Source organism: Ursus arctos, unplaced genomic scaffold (assembly GCF_023065955.2).
Source record: "Ursus arctos isolate Adak ecotype North America unplaced genomic scaffold, UrsArc2.0 scaffold_33, whole genome shotgun sequence".
Lineage (NCBI taxonomy): Eukaryota > Metazoa > Chordata > Mammalia > Carnivora > Ursidae > Ursus > Ursus arctos.
This window is the reverse complement of record NW_026623019.1, coordinates 32,344,596-32,359,685: the sequence shown is the minus strand read 5'-3', so window position 1 is coordinate 32,359,685 and position 15,090 is coordinate 32,344,596.

The following is a 15,090-nucleotide window of genomic DNA, read 5'->3' as shown; positions in this document are numbered from 1 at the left end:
GGAGGAAGGGAGGGAATGAGAGGGAGACACTGCCTTCCCCTGGCCCATGCCAGCTGCCCACCCCTCCGACACGCATCAGTCTATGAGCTGACACAGCCTGGGCTCAGGATGGGCTGCCTCGGGTCCCTCAATCCTCAGTGGGACAGCTGGCCCCAGGGCTCAGGGACATGCTGAGGTAGATGAGAGGGAAAGCTGCCCCACCCAGATCATCCCCTCCTTGAGCAGACAGCCCTCAGAACTGCTAAAAAATACCCACTGACGGGGTTGAAAGACATGCCATGGATGAACTAAGGCATAGAGATATGTAAAATAACATTCATTTTTAAGTTCAGAGCTGTCATCTCAGGAAGTGGGGAGAGTATCCCCGAAGAAGACTGAGGGGAGGGCAGGCCATGCTGAAAAGGGAGACATGGCTCTCCTGATTGGGGACCTGCAGCCCCCTTCCAGGGCAGGGCATCATCCTCGCATCACACGAGATCCATGGAAGTGTTCCATCAGGGCCAGATGTTTGTCTCGAGAAGGCTACCCTGGCATCGGACTGCACAGGGCACCAGGGACGAGGGCCAGATGGAGGATGGACAATACCCCGGAGGCCATGGGATCTGGAGATGCAGGGGTTGAAGGCTGCTCTGAGCTTCCTCTGGGAGGAACGGAGGGAAGGAATGAGAGGGAAGTGCAAGAGCAGAGGCACATGACCTTGAAGATGATGATGAAAAGCAGGAGGTGGCAGAATGGAGCCGGCCCGAAAGTACCATGGCAGCAGTGCCCACAGCTACACTGACTGGGTGCCTTCTGTGGCAGGTGTGGCTGACTTCAGTGTGCACCAGACTAGTCCTGACCACAAGTCTAGGAAGTGTGCACCACTCCCGGCCTCCTCTCACCTTGCAGCTGCTAGGAATCATGGTCACAGACCCAGGTCAGGAAAATAAGATAATGGTTTCCTGTCTCATATCAAAATCAAAAGAACTCTTCAACTTTGGACACAACAAATTCTTGCAAGCCAGTTCTCTAAAGGCAAAGGAAATAAAAGCAAAAAATGAACTATTGGCTCTTCATCAGGATAAAAACCTTCTGCTCGGCAAAGAAAACGATCAACAAAACAAAAAGGCAACCTATGGATTCAAAGAAGATATCTGAAAATGATATTACAGATAAAGGGCTGGTATCCAAGATCTATAAAGAACTCCTCAAACTCGACACCCAAAAAATGGGCAGAAGACACAAAGAGATATGTCTCTAGAGAAGACGTACAAATGGCCAACAGACACAGAAAAAATGCTCCACATCACTTGCCATCAGGCAAATACAAATCAAAACGACAATGAGATACAATCTTACACCAGTTAGAATGGTTAAAATTAACAAGGCAGGGGGCACCTGGGTGGCACAGTGGTTAAGCACCTGCCTTCGCCTCAGGGAGTGATCCTGGCATTATGGGATCGAGCCCCACATCAGGCTCCTCCGCTATGAGCCTGCTTCTTCCTCTCGCACTCCCCCTGCTTGTGTTCCCTCTCTCGCTGGCTGTCTCTATCTCTGTGGAATAAATAAATAAAATCTTGAAAAAAAATTTACAAGACAGGAAATAAAAAAAGTCAGAGAGGATGTGGAGAAAGGGGAGCCCTCTTACACTACTAGTGAGAATTCAAGCTGGTACAGCCACTTTTGAAAACAATATGGAGGTTCCTCAAGACGTTAAACACAGAGCTATCCTACGACCCACCAAATGAACTACTGGGTATTTAACCCATAGACACAGTGTAATGAAAAGAAGGGGCACCTGTATCCCAATGTTCATAGCACCAATGTCCATAATAGCCAAACTGTGGAAGAAACCAAGATGTCCTTCAGCAGATGAATGGACAAAGAAGATGTGGTTCATCTATACAATGGAATATGACTCAGTCATCAGAAAGGATGAATACCCACCATTTTCACCAAGGTGGATGGACCAGGAGGGGATTATGCTAAGTGAAATTAAGTCAAGCAGAGAAAGACAATTATCATATGGTTTCACTCCTATGTGGAATGGAAGGAATAGCATGGAGGACATTAGAAGAAGGAAGGGAAAAGTGAAGGGGTGAATGAGAGAGGAAGATGAACCATGAGAGACTACTGACACTGGGAAAAAAACTGAAGGTTGCAGAAAGGGAGGGGAAGGGGAATGGGTTATCCTGGTGATGGGTATTAAGGAGGGCACATGTTGGGGCGCCTGGGTGGCACAGCAGTTAAGCGTCTGCCTTCGGCTCAGGGTGTGATCCCGCCATTATGGGATCGAGCCCCACAACAGGCTCCTCCGCTGTGAGCCTGCTTCTTCCTCTTCCACTCCCCCTGCTTGTGTTCCCTTTCTCGCTGGCTGTCTCTATATCTGTCGAATAAATAAATAAATTCTTTTAAAAAAAAGAAGGACACGTGTCATAATGAGCAGTAGGTATTATATGCAAACAATGAATCATGGAACACTACATCAAAAACAAATGAAGTACTGTAGGGTGACTAACATCATTTTAAAAAAAGAGAAAGATATGAAATCCATACAGGAAAACTGTCACTATTTGAAAATGACATGAAATCCCGAAAGATTCCATTAAAAAAAAAATACTGTTAGAATAAACAAATTCAAGAAAGCTGCAGCATATAAAGTCAATATAAAGACCTGTTGTCTTTTTTTTTTCAGATTTTATTTATTTATTTGACAGGAAGAAAAAAAGCATGAGCAGGGGGAGTGTCAGAAAGAGGGAAAAGCAGACCCTCGCTAAGCGGGGAGCCCAACACAGGGCTCGATCCCAGAACTCTGGGATCATGACCTGAGCTGAAGGTAGACACTTCACCTATGGGGCCACCCAGATGACCCAACTTCTTGCATTTCTGTGTACTGATGACCCACTTTCGTACTGAGAAATTGAAAACGCAACGACATTTACAATTGTATAAAAAAATCTAGAAATAAAAGTAACCAAGAATGAGAAAGACATAGTACACTCAACACATGGCAGAAAAAAAATGAAAAATATGTGTGTCAAGGGGGGCAGGATGTATGGGTCAAAGATTTGGAAGGCAACACAAACAAATGGAAACATACGCCATGCTCCTTAACTGGAAGAGTTAATTATGTGAACATGTCCATCGTACCCAAAGCAATTGACAGATGTGATGAAATGCCTATCTGAATTCCAGTGGCATTATGCGAGGAAATAGAAAACAGTCCTCAAACTTGTATGGAATCACAAAAGACCCCAAATACCCAAAGCAAACTGGAGAAAGAAAGGTGCGGTCAACACACACCTGGATTTCAAGCTAGATTACAAAGCTGTTGTCATCATCGAGCCTTACATCGAAAACCGGGGATGTACTGTATGGTGACTAACATAATATAATAAAAAATCATTATTAATAAAAAAAAAAAACAAAGCTGTTGTCATCAAAACAGGATGGTACTGGCATAAACACAGACACCAGGTCAGTGGAACAAAACAGAAAGCTCAGAAACTTACCCACACGTAGATGATCCTAACTTACGACACAGCAGCAGAAGACATGCCATGAGGGAAGGACTGTGTCTTCAGTGAGCGGTAACAGGCAAACTGGACACTAAATGCAGAATAATATAACTGGGCCACTTTCTTCCACCACACACAAAATTTTTAATGGATGAATGATTTGAACATAAGACCTGAATCCATAAACCTCCAAGAAGACACAGGTACTAAGTCTCACGACATTGGTTTTGGCAAAGAGTCTTCAGATCGGACAACAAATGCAAAGGCAACAAAAGCAAAAATAAACAAGTGGAACAACATCAAACTGAAATCTTCCACACGGCAAAAGAAACCAGCAAAAACTTAAAAGGCCACTGACCCAATAAGAAAAATATATCTGCGAATCATATGTGTGAGAAGAGGCTAATATCCAAAATACACACAACACTCATACAAATAAAAAATATATATATACATAAAAAATGGTGGGATTATGTGAATAGATACTTTCCAAAGATGGCACACAGTTGCCAACAGACAGAAAAAGTTGTTCAACTTCACTAATCATCGTCAGGGAAACATCAGTGACACCAACAATCGGCTATCCTCTCACAACTGTTGGAACAGTAATTGTCCCAGAGACAGACACCAGGTGGGGTCAAGGGTGTGCAGACGAGGAGACACTGTGCACTGTTGGTGGGAATGGAAATTGGTGCAGCCACTGTGACAAACGGTATGGAGGTTCCTGAAAAAATAAATACAACTACCACATGACCCAGTAATGGCTCTACTGAGTATTGATTCGGAGAACACAAAAATACTGCCTCAAAAAGACAGATGCACTCCCACATTCACTAAAGCATTATTCACAAGAACCAGAGATGGAAACACAGACCTTGGTGGCCTTATGCCATGTAACTCAGACACAGAAAGACCAATACCAGATGCTCTCATGTATATTCCACGTGGAATAAACAAATACTGAACGCATAGGTACTGAGAGCAGATTGGTAGGTGCCAGATTTTGGGATGGTGTGGTAGAAAAGGGTGAAGGTGGTCAAAGTCTCAATGTTTGAGTGAGAAAATCTGACAGTCATGAAATGTTCTGTCCGGCATGGAGACTAAAACGAACCCTGCAGCATGGAGACTAAAACTAACCCTGCAGCATGGGGTATAGGTTTCCCTGCTCTTTGAAAGTACAGGGCTTCTGAGAAACCTTGCACAGCAGAAATGGTGTCAAGAAGGAATGACCATTAATTTACACGAACAATTAGACAGTGTGCTCAGACTCCAAAATTCCTTCTCTTTGGCTTTTCTTAGGCCTCAGGATACAAGTTTCTAACTGAGGCCCAGCATAAATGAAGATAAAGTACAACAGAGGCTCACAGACACAATTCAAAGTGCTAGTGGCTGGATGCGGAGAGCAGTTCCCAGCGAAGGAGCTGGTTGGGGTGCACACCGCCTCTGTCGTGCTTCTCCCCAAAACAGATGCTGAACACGATTCTCACTGTTCACCTTTTTTCATGAGAGGGAAATCCTCTTCAGGTCTCTTCCTCTTACTGAAGCTGGGTAATAACGTAGTTCTTCCAAGAAAGCCCAGTGTCTTTCTGTGAACGTTTAAAGAGTGGGGGATACTTGTACCTGAGCATTGCTGAGGGAGGAGATGTGAAAGGTTCTCCCAGACACAAACCTCAGCAGATCCACCGGGAAAGGCACCTTCCTCAGCATGCAGAACACGGACTACCTCGTATCCCCCGAGAAACCCTCTCCTTCCCCTAGATCAGGACAACCCACAACAGCTGGGATTTACCCCAATTCCTCTGTTCTCCTGCTCCTAATAGCTAACCCATCAGCAAATCCTGTGAGCTCCATCTTCAAAATGGACCCAGAATAGGTCTATCCACTCCACCCAAGGCCACTTGTCTGGTCCACAGTGCCTGAGTTCCTGGAAAACCTTCGTCATTGACCTGCCTTGCCATCTTCAACCCTCTGTCATCTGTTCTCAACATTGTAGCCACGATGGCCCAGTGAAACAGGGTCTCAAGGGGTTATAGCCCTGGAATGGCTTTCTGTCACCCTCTGTCACCTTTCTGAACTCATGTCCTAAGCTGTCTCCTGTGGCCAAAGGGCCTTCTTGCTGCTCCTGGACATAACTGGAATTCTCCTGCCCCAGAACCTTTGCACATGCTTTGCCATCTGTTCAGAATGTTCTTGATGTGTTCTCACTCACCTTCAGAGAAGTCTGAATTGGAGTGACAGGGACAGAAGATGAGGCTGTGTGTGTTGGGTGAGGCTGGTGGCCCAGAAGAAGGTTCTCTGCCAGCTCTCCACCTGTGCCTCACTTGACGTCAGCCAGGAACTTGCACACAGCCCTCACCTGTCACAACTCTCACCCAGGAGACCAAAGCCACCCATGGAGCCCACCCTGCCCACACCCTGCTGCAGAATGCATTCAGCTCTCATCTGGGACCCCTGTCAACTTTACCCAGACCTGGAACTCCCCCGTCTCCTGCAAAGCTCCCGGATTCCTCCTCTTCTTCCAAAATCACACTGGCGCAAGGCTTTCATGAGAAAGCTATAACGCTAACTAATGAAAGGTTCACACCTACTTTCCCCTTCTGTTGCCTTTTTCTCCACCTTCTTTCCTACCTGTGCAAACTGTAACATATCAGTGGAACATGAACATGCTCTGAGACCTGAATCTTTCATTGCACCTCTCTGAGGACTCCTTATGTGATAAGAAACTAGTGTATCCTACAACAGGGTATTTTACAACTCTCATCTATAGAATAGTACAGCCCAATTCACTACAATTTTACCTCACTCTTCATGAAGCAGAACACTTTTTCCTTTCTTCTTTTACTTAAATTCCAGTTAGTTCACATGCCATGGAATATTCGCTTCAGGGGTAGGATTTAGTGATTCCTCATCTGCATACAGTACCCAGTGCTCATCACAAGTGCCCTCCTTAATACCCCTCACCCATTTAACTCTTCCCCCCACACCCTTGTCCTGCAGCAACACTCAGTTTGTTCTCCAAGGTTGAGTCTATTTCCTTGTTTGCCTCTCTCATCACCCCTCCACTCTGTTCATCTGTTTTTTTTCTGAAATTCCAGAACCGCGAGAGTATAGGATATTTGTCTTTCCTCACTGATTTTGCTTAGCTTAATACACACTAGATCCATGCACATCCTTGCAAATGGTAAAATTTCATTCTTTTTGAACCTGGGTCATTTTCCATTATATATATATATATATATATATATCCCACATCTGCTTTATCCATTCATCAGTGCATGGACTTTGGGGTTCTCTCCATAGTTTGGCTACTGTGGACATTACCGCCATAAACATCATGGTGCATGGACCCCCTTCGAATCTGCATTTCTGTATCCTTTGGGTAAATACCTAGGAGAGCCATTGCTGGATCATGTGGTTGTTCAATGTTTAACACTTTTGAGGAACGACCACACTGTTTCCCAGACTGGCTGCACGACTTTGCATTCCCACCAACAAGATGGGAGGGTTCCCCTTTAAGCAGAACATTATCTGCCTGCAATTTCATAAGAGGAAACATAACCTCTGTGAGATGCACCCAGGGTCAGGCACGCAGTTGCAGACTTCACCCCAAGGCTCCAGACGCCAAGCCCCTTGAAGCCACCAGCATGCCACTATCCAAAAGAGTTTCCAGACTCTCCTTCTGACTCCACCACCAAAGAAACTACAGAGTGAATATGGCATCTCAAAATATCGAGATAAGACATTTAGTAAAACTAGAAAGTCAAGCTCAACTTTTAAACAGGAACAGGCCGCTTTGGATAATTTTGAATTTTCCCTCCACCCTAATTTTAACTCTTCTGATGAATAAACTAATCAATGATGAAACATCACCTTTGTCAAATGACATCATCCAAGTCTGTATCAGATGAAAAAAGCCACCTAACTCTAGATGCTGGCCACTCCACCATATCTTAGGCCCAATTGAATAAACACTGTTAGATGAAGGAACAAATTAGATGTTACAAACAGGCACAGAGTGAATCTCACCTTCCCTTTCTAATAAAAGAGGGTTCCTAGGAAACAGATGGTCAAAATACATTTGTAAGCAATAAATGGACAGAGAAATTGTGATCCCCTGCAAAGTTCTACCAGCAGGGAAACTAAGTAATTCTTGCACCAAACCCAGAATGCTGACAGCTACTTCAATTTTACTTTGTGGCTCAACTAGAGAAAAGAGAAAAGCCCAGGAGGTTTTGGGATAATGAGAAGTTTTACCTCCAGCCCTGACATAGATAGGACATTTTGCCAAACATACCTGTGCTTTCTCTGAACACTGGCGTCCTGTGACAATCTGCCTCGGTGACTCCAATGCTGACATTCAAAACCTCGGGTGTCTTGGAGCCAGAGCAGAGAAGTGCTGTCAGCTGTGGAGAAGTAGGCACCGCTGACCTAAAGCCTGCAAATCTGCTTTGGTTTCTGGGCGAAGGGGCAACACATACTTGTTGTTTACCAGTAATTATCTTCATTCTCAATAGACCAATGACCTTGCCTTTTCTGGAAAGCAGACTTATTCTTCTAAAGAAACCCTCAATTCGTCTATTCCCAAAGCAACTAGAGTGGAACATTTATTTCTCACTTAAATAGAAAACACTGTTATTGTCGACACTGTGTGAATGAACTTTTAAAAACATTTTAGAGAGAAAGGAAGAGACCTTTATTCAAACCGAAGTGAGGACAGCTGCCTGGGAGACACAATCTTCACCAAGAAGGGAGTGCTCCGGGGAAGGAACATTTGGGGCAGGGTTATATATTTTGTTCTGTTTTTTTTTTTTTACGTACAGAGTTACACACCACAATGAGGATCTTCTTAGATTCCAGAAAGTGACAGACTCTTTCTTATGTTTTAGTATGTACATGTCAGTATGACTTTAATCGTATGGGAGCCGAAGAGGTTCTTTATTTTTTCTTATATTTATGTTGGCATTTTTTGGTTATTGTTTTCTTCTTGAAGCAGATGTACAACATGTTTTTGGGGCAGAAATAGGACCCATGCTTTGAGGTTTTGCCCAATCATTTTGAGCCAGGTAAAATGTTAAAGGATAGCTTCCCTGGGAGCCCAGGATCAGGACCCACAGATGATATAAGATAAAATTTACTTTTATCATTATAATTACTCCTAAATGGAGGAATTTGAGACAAAAACACCTTTCACAAGTGTACCAAGGAATCAAAATGATACCCACTGAAGGCTGCCTTCTCCATGGTCAGCACAGGTAACAGAAGTGTTCAGAGTCTCTGGACTCCTGCCCTTTTCCTGCCCAAATCTCTGAAGCACACAGACCACTTAAAATCAGAATTGTAGAACTGCTAGACACCTTAGATATGTCTGGCACCATTCCCTTGGACTGCAGAATAAAACACAGTAGCTCGTTGTCACAAACTAATTTCAACATGAAGTGCCCCCTGGATGCACTAAGTTCTTTCTCTGCAAATGTTGACTATGTAAGTCACAGTCATACCATAAACACTACGATGGCTGAGAAGTCATCGTAGGTAAGGGAATATTTTAGCCATGTTTATAAGCATTGGCTCACGTTGTAGAAGAGGCTGAGCTGAGTGTTTTTAAATACTATTTCAGACCTGTTTTCCAGCACCCTCTGAACATACCAGAGCCTGAATCGACTAAAAAAGATAGTTGGTTTCAGTAACTTTAATACCAGGAAAATATTATACTGTCTATATTCCTTAGGATCTTTGAGTATCTTACCCAGAGGTCCTCCACTGAGATAATGATCTTAATGATCACCATGGGCAGAGGTGAAAAGGCTCACTGAATTCGTTCCAGTTGTCCACATGACAAGAAAATCCTGATACTTGATAGGTTTCCAGATTGAGAAGACCAGAGATAAGAAGAAGATAGTACCCTGTATGGAACAACAAGGGATTTGGAGTCAATTTGGGGATCCCACTTAGGTTTCTGACACTAAAATCCTCTGTGACTCTTATCATCTGAGTCTCTTTCTAACCACCTGAAAATGTGCCTAAAAATATCTACACCCTACTTAAGAAGTTTAAGAGGCAGAATGCTACAAAGAGCCAGTATGATGTCTCTCAGGAACAGGTCCTCAGGAACACATAATTGCTATTGGGTCTATTTTTTTTCCAGAAGAAAGAACACATGTTGAATCCATATTCCTAATAGATGACTCACCAGATAATTTTCAAACCTGAAGGAAGGCCAAGAAGTCGCTCTTGTGTCATATTTCACTCAGAAATCATGTTGTTGGACTGGTGAGGACGATACGATAGCAACATCATCACTAAGAGTGGGGAGCTTCTAATTTCCATCGGACATGTTGACCCCCTTAGCTCAGAGCCACCAGAAAGGGCAGCTGGGGAGGGGGCACCGCCATCACTATGAGTGGGGAGCTTCCCATTTCCATATGGCCATGATGACCCCCTTAGCTCAGGGCCACCAGAAAGGAAAGCTGAGGGGGACCACAGGCCAAGCCTGCCAGGTGTGGCTGGGGCAGGCAGAACTCTGACTTAATGCTCAACACCTGTCTAGGATATTATAATGCTCTTCACAAAGAAAGTGCCATTGTGTGTGAGCCCTCATAGAAAAGGTTCAGAATTTCCATTGAGATTCCCTCTCTGACCTTTAGGATATGTAGCAAAGTTCTATTTAATTTTTAAAAATTGAAGGACTTCCTGGTTTTCTTTTCGTTATGACTGTGGCTCAATTCCCCTGTGGTCTAAGAATAGAATCTAGTTAATTTCAGGGTTTAACATTTGTAGACTTGATTCGTGGCCCCACCTATCATCTATTTGGGTAAAGAGTCTATGACCACTTGAAAATAATGAAATCTGCACTTATTATGGAATGTTCCCTATATGTCAATTAGGTCACATTTTTACCAATGTTTTGTCTGCTTTTTCTGTCAGATATTGAGAAAGGTATATTAAAATCTTCAAACAATGCTGCTCTATTCAAAGTGGCATTGGAGAATCTACCAGTGTTAGAAGGCAAGAGAAACAGAAAGTATAAGAATAGAGGGGATAATTGTGACTATTCACAGATAATACGATTGTGTACATAGAAAATCCAAACCAGTCTATAAATACCCTATTAGAATTAAAAATGCAATTTATAAATTTGAGATGGATTGTAGCTTCCCATTGGACAGTTTCTGAAAGAAAACGTAGAACCTGTCAATCTTGGGGTAGGACATAGGGTGCACTAACCATTTAAAAGAATTCAGTGGGACTTCATAAAAATGTGACATTTCTCCTTATCTTATGACCATAAGAAAATGAAAAAGTGAACCGCAGGCTGGGAAGTAAAGATTTGCAATACACACACTGACAAAGACTTGTCAGTAAAGAATTCCTGCTCATCAACCATAGAAAGTCTATTTATAAACGAATACTTCACAAAAGATTGACTGATGGCCAATAAGAACAGGAAAGGATGCTCTACAGTATTATATTCAGGAACAGCAAGGCCTTTCCTAAAATGAAAACATACACACAAACCAGTATTCCCTAGGTGGATGACATCCTTATTTCTGAGGACAGCTTGAAGAACAGACTAGCATCAAAGTAAAGTGATGGAATTCCTGACTTAGAGGATGGACAATTGACCTCAAACTACAGTACAATTTCTAGGCATCATTCCGTCCTCTGAAGGCAGACAACTACCACACCCCTCCCTACACCACAGAGGTTGCTTCCCAACCCCTACCATAAAAGAAGAAAATGAGAAACAGATAGGACTAGTAGGAAATAGCAAAAATCACATGTGGGGAATATACTGAAATACACTGATCACATAACTTTTGTAAGGAAGTGTAGGGAACTGACAAGGACAGAGAATCAAGAGGTACTTCTTTGGGAAATGCTGTCTGAAATCGTCACACCTTGGTACCAGCTAATGAGGGCTCTGAGCATACCCTAGGGTTTGCTCACAAGGGTCTGCAACACCATCGCTGAGGACTGAAACTCTTCAAGACCTCAAAGCTTGCCTGATTGACTATTGGACTAAGAGATCCCATGTTCTGAAAACAGATACCAACTCATTGAAAGGTTCACCTGGGCTCTCTCGGAGGCCCTACAAGAAGCTGAACCATTCACTGATAATCAATTACACACACACACACACACACACACACACACACACACACCTGTCATTTCAGCAATTACTTAAACATTCAAGGTTCTTCCGACCTTTCCTTTTTCACATTGATATTTATACTCACATGAAATGTCATCATTTCTAATGAACACTGATGTCAAAATAGAGATCCATTGACACAATATTCACAAAATGGAACTTCCCTGCTGTAATTTTCAATATAGCGTTTTTTAAAGTTCATACATATTTTAAGTTTTTGGTAACTTATACAGGAGAAGATCAGCATTGAAAAACTCTGAATACTGACAATGAGTTTTAAGCCTAGAGAACAAAAATTGTCCAATTTCATAGATAATAAGGAACCAAAGGGAAAGCATGGAAGCTGTAGTTGATTAATTTTACACATGTGCATCCTCTATTATTCTACTACTGAGGGGCCTGTTTTATTACCACTATACATGCATCAGTTATCTTCCACATGCACCTGCACAGGTATAATGAATTACTACAGTAGAATGAAATGTCTGGGAACTACTTGGCAGCATCTATAATGAACAATGAAATTTCGATCTTATATTCGGTGAACTTCCACTTTCTGTCCCTTTAGACAATGGACCCTAAACAGAAGGGGGAATGAACCTCGAGAGACTATGGACTCTGGGAAACAAACTGAGGGCTTCAGAGGGGAGAGGGGTGGGGGATTGGGATGGGCCAGTGATGGGTATTAAGGAAGGTACATATTGCATGGAGCACAAGGTGTTATATGCAAATAATGAATCACGGAACACTACATCAAAAACTAAGGAAATGCTGTATAGTGACTAACATATCATAATAAAAAATTGTTATTAGTAAAAAATTAAAGGTAAAAAAAAAGCAATACAGCTTTTCTGTTTCAAGAACAATCACAATTGAGAAAAAACTAACTTCCAATCCCTAAAGCAAAACACAGACCAATTTCCATTTCACTCCCCTTTATTCACATTCTCTGTGGGTTCTAAGCTATTTCCCTACCTCCTTTCCTGCTGAGCAGGGAGCCCGGGCTCGATCCCAGAACCCTGGGATCATAACCTGAGCCAAAGGCACATGCTTAACTGGCTGAGCCAGCCAGAAGCCCCAGCCATGTTTTTCTTAAGCAAAAGGACACTTTCTCACGATGCCTTCACATGACTTCACATGGTACCAGACACCTGCATTTACCTCTAAGAGGTTGCAGATGAAGGCAATTGCAAACTCTCACAGTGGTTTATCAAATACAATGACCTGCCTGGTGACAGTGAAACTCTTATGAGCCCACGAGAGGGTGCTGTGACACTCAGCTGTGGCTGGGCTGGCACAGAGAACCAAATCCTTTTCCCTGCCTGATGTCTGTGAGGAAAAGATGCCCCCACTGTGAATGTGACCCTGCCACTGAGCTGTCCAGAGATGGCCATCCTCACAGAGGATGAGGATAAAGGACAATGCCTGAGGAGACCTCATCTGTCTCTTTTATCTTTTCATATTTTTGACAGTGGACAAATCACTGCCTAGGAGTCCCCAACTACCTTAGTCTCATCTGTGAATGGCCAAGAGGTTTTACAAAACACTTAAGATTTTGACCTCACAAATGCCCACAACCATTTACCATAGGGATTCAACATTAAGCAAAGATACTGTTCGTTGGAAGAGAGGTCCTGCCCACTGTTGTTTCTCACTTATATGCACATCTTCCTTACCTCATGGGAACATAACCACCTTGATTCCTGCTTCCGTCTTCAGGAAGGCTGATGTGACTTGAAGGGCATTACCCTGACATCGTTTTTCAGGGCAATAAGATGTGGACATTTCCCTAGTCCTACACACCCAAAGTTGAATGGGAATCAGGATTGAGGAGGCTGATGAGAGTTGAAGGTGTTTTCCTGTACACGGTGGTTTATTACCAATAAGGATGGGTCAGAGTCCTCGAAATTCCAGAACGTTTTCATTAATGCTTCCTACTCGTGAAAGATGATGTACATTGGTCTTTCCCTGTATAGTGTGGTGACTCAGAGAAAAGTGCTTAGCCCTTTCGTCAGACTTCCACGAGCACTTTGGGGCTGGCTTCCATATTCACAAAGGATGATGTTAGGGCTAAGAGGGTTCCTGTACACTGTTATTTCTTACGGATAAGTGTATGGCATTTTTGTTACATTGCCTGAACCACTTAGCGCCGGGCTTGCCGGCCTCCTGGGGATGAACCCTAACCCTAGGTCGGCCCCCGAGGGGCCCCTCCCAAGGGGCCTGGTGCCACAACGCCGGGGATTGTGGACACCCGATCCCAGCGCCGGAGTCACCCTGCCGCCCCACAGCAACCCGGGCTGCTAGGGGTGCCGGCAGTCTTTCAGGGCGAGAGAACGGGCAGGGACCTCCAAGCCCCTGGCGACTTTCGAAGGCCCCCCACACCAAAACGCTTGGGCCCACACTCCCTCTCGCCAGTGCCCTCACCTCGGCCTGCCCCTCCGCCTGCTGCAGAGCTGGCGGAAGGGGCCTGCTGGAATCCTGGAGGCTATCACTTACCCTAGGTCGGCCCCCGAGAGGCCCCTCCCAAGGAGCCTGGCACCGCAATGCCAGGGGTTTGGGACCCCCGAGCCGCAGTGCTGGACTCACTCTGCCACCCCGCAAGCACCCAGGGCGTTAGGGGCGTGAGCAGTCATTCAGGAAGGGAGAACGGGCAGGGCCCTCCGATCCCCCTGCGACCTTCGAAGGCCCCCCGTGCAAAAACTCTGGCTCCCACACTCCTGCTCGCCAGCGCCGTAACCTTGGCTCACCCCTCCACTCGCTGCAGAGCTGGCAGATCGGGCCTGCTGGCTTCCTGGGGGCTAACCCTAGCCCTAGGTCACCCCCAAGGGGCCCCTCCCAAGTGGCCTGGCGCCACATGCCAGGGATTGGGGACACCAAGTCCCAGCGCCGGACGCACCCTGCCGCCCCGCTGCCACATGGGGTGCTAGGGGCTTCGCCAGTCCTTCAGGGCGACAGAACGGGCAGGACCCTCCGAGCCACCTACGACCTTCGAAGGCACCCCGAGCCAAAGCCAAATGCTCTGGCCCACACTCCCGCTCACCAGCTACGTCACCTGGACCCACACCTCCATTCTCTGCACATGGGTGGAACGAGCCTGCCAGTCTCCTGGGGGCTAACCCTAACCCTAGGTCAGCCCCCGAGGGGCCCGTCCCAAGGGGCCTGGCGCCGCAACGCCGGGTATTAGGGACCCCCGAGCCCCAGCGCCAGAATCACCGTGCTGCCCTGCCGCAACCCGGGCCGCTAGGGGTGCCGCTGGTCATTCAGTGCAGGAGAACGGGCAGGGCCCTCCGAGCCCATGGCGACTTTCGAAGGCCCACCGCACCAAAACGCTTGGGCCCACGCTCCGGCTCACCAGCGCCCTTACCTCGGCCCTCCCCCCCGCTCGCCGCACAGCTGGCGGATCAGGCCTGGGGGCCTTCTGGGGGCTAACCCAAACCCTAG